This window comes from Piliocolobus tephrosceles, chromosome 8, assembly GCF_002776525.5.
Source record: "Piliocolobus tephrosceles isolate RC106 chromosome 8, ASM277652v3, whole genome shotgun sequence".
NCBI classification, from domain to species: domain Eukaryota; kingdom Metazoa; phylum Chordata; class Mammalia; order Primates; family Cercopithecidae; genus Piliocolobus; species Piliocolobus tephrosceles.
Window position 1 is genome coordinate 40958665 of NC_045441.1, and position 2010 is coordinate 40960674.

Genomic DNA, 2010 nt, shown 5'->3' on the forward strand with positions numbered 1-2010 from the left:
ATGCTCTTAATTTCTGAAAATATATCTGTTTCACATTCTTCATGGAGGACATTTTTTATGGATATAGATATACTAAATTGACGGTTATTTGCTTTCAGCACTTTAAATTTCATTTATCTTTATACTTGTAATATTTCTGTTAAAAAGGAAGTAGTAATTCTAATCACTACTCATTTGAAGATAATTCTTTTTGTTTTTCACATCTTCTGCTTGCTTTGAGGACTTTCCTAACTGTCTTTGGTTATCAAAAGTTTTACTTTGACAAATTGTGAATAATTAAAAAATGTATATTGCTTGAATCTTCAGCTCACTTCTCTCTTTCAAATTCCATGTTTCTTAACATGCTTATTCTATGTTTCTTACTTACTCTTCTTAATTTTCCATTCTTTTTAATCCTTGTGAGTTTTTCTGAATATTTTTGTGATCTGTTTTCCAGTTTACTAATTCTTCTTCCAGCTTTGTTCCACCTGCTATAAACCTGTCCATTAAATTCTTAATTTCATTTCATTTTCATAGCTTCCAGTTATCTACCAAAACTCTTAAAATTTTCCCTGTCTCTTTGTACATAGGAAGCATGCTCATATTAAAGCCTTTATTGACAATCCCTATACCCAGAGTCCCTTGCGGTTTTGTTTAATTTGGTGTTTCTGCAGGGTGTGTTGATGTTCCCCTTATACTTCATTATTTTTTATTTTTAGATGAGATCGTATTTGTTTTTTGTTTGTTTGTTTGTTTTGCTTTAATAAAGTTTTATTTTTCCAAATGTACAGTTGGTTGGACCTATTCATACATCTTCACCAGCAGCTGGAGCATCTCCGCCCTTTGTATTTCTGGTGTAAATTTCTTGAGCTCTGTGCTTTGAAACCAGTTTAATAAGTCCTTTACTAACGAGCTTCTGAAGGGCTGCCCTGGCCAGCGAGCCTCAAATCTTCAGTCTCTCAGAGACCACAGTTGGGGTTCTAAGTTTATAGTTGGGAAATTCCTTACAGATTTTGTCGTAGGTAGCTTTGTCAAACAAGAATAAGTTATTGAGCTTGTCCCGAACTTTGCCTTTGGACCACTTCTTCTTTTTGGCCTTGCCCCCGAATTTGTTCACTGGGTCTTTGTCTTTCTTGGCCGACTTTCCGGCGTCCTTCTTCTTCTTGTCATCCTTAGGCGGCATTGCGAAGCTCGGAGAGCAGCAGCCGACACCACAGGCTTGCTAAGATGTCGGACAAAAAGGACGAGATTGTATTTGTAAAACAGGTTTCACATATGTTAAACTAGCATAAAAAACATTTTCCTGCAAGCACTCAGTAACAATAATACTCATCATCAACTCAATCTTATTTTAGCAACTGGAATACAGTAGTTCCCCCATCAACACAGAGTATGTCTTAAGACCCCCAGCAGATGCCTGCAACTGTAGAGAGTACAGAACTCGATATATACTTTAGCTTTTTCTATACATACGTATCTATGACCAGGTGTGATTGAAAATTAGCATCAGAGGAGGTTAACAACAATAACTAACTGAAGAATCATAATCATATACTCTAATAAGAGTTATGTGAATGTGGTCTCTCTCTCCCTCTCTCTGTTTCTCTCTAAATATGTATTGTACTGTGCTCTCCATTTTATTTTGGTGATTATATGAGATAATAAAATGCCTGTGTGATGTGAATAAGTGGGGTGAATGTTGCATGTACTGTGATGTGGCATTAAGCCACTATTAACCTTCATAGGCTATGTCAGAAGCAGGATAATCTGCTTAGGGAGATCCCAGATCATCAAGCTGTGATGATGTGGATGGCTGGATGTCAGATACAGATGATGTCAATGAAGAATGGGCAGGTAGCACACACAGCACAGACACACTGGACAAAGGATGATTCACGTGTAGGGCTGGACAGAGAGCAGCATGAGACTTTATTACGCTACACAAAATGGTGCACAATTTAAAACATATGAATTGTGTACAGCTGGAATTTTCCATGCGATATATATATATATATTGAGACTGAGTCTCGC

At 36.7% G+C, this 2010-nt stretch overlaps 1 pseudogene across 1 annotated transcript; it reads right to left on the reverse strand.

Annotated features, from left to right (window-relative positions):
* Nucleotides 1–784: 784 nt before the first annotated feature.
* Nucleotides 785–1217, reverse strand: LOC111555723 (annotated as a pseudogene). The gene has a single exon (XR_002735623.1). The product of XR_002735623.1 is annotated as a 40S ribosomal protein S25 pseudogene (transcript).
* Between the last annotated feature and the right edge of the window lie 793 nt (nt 1218–2010).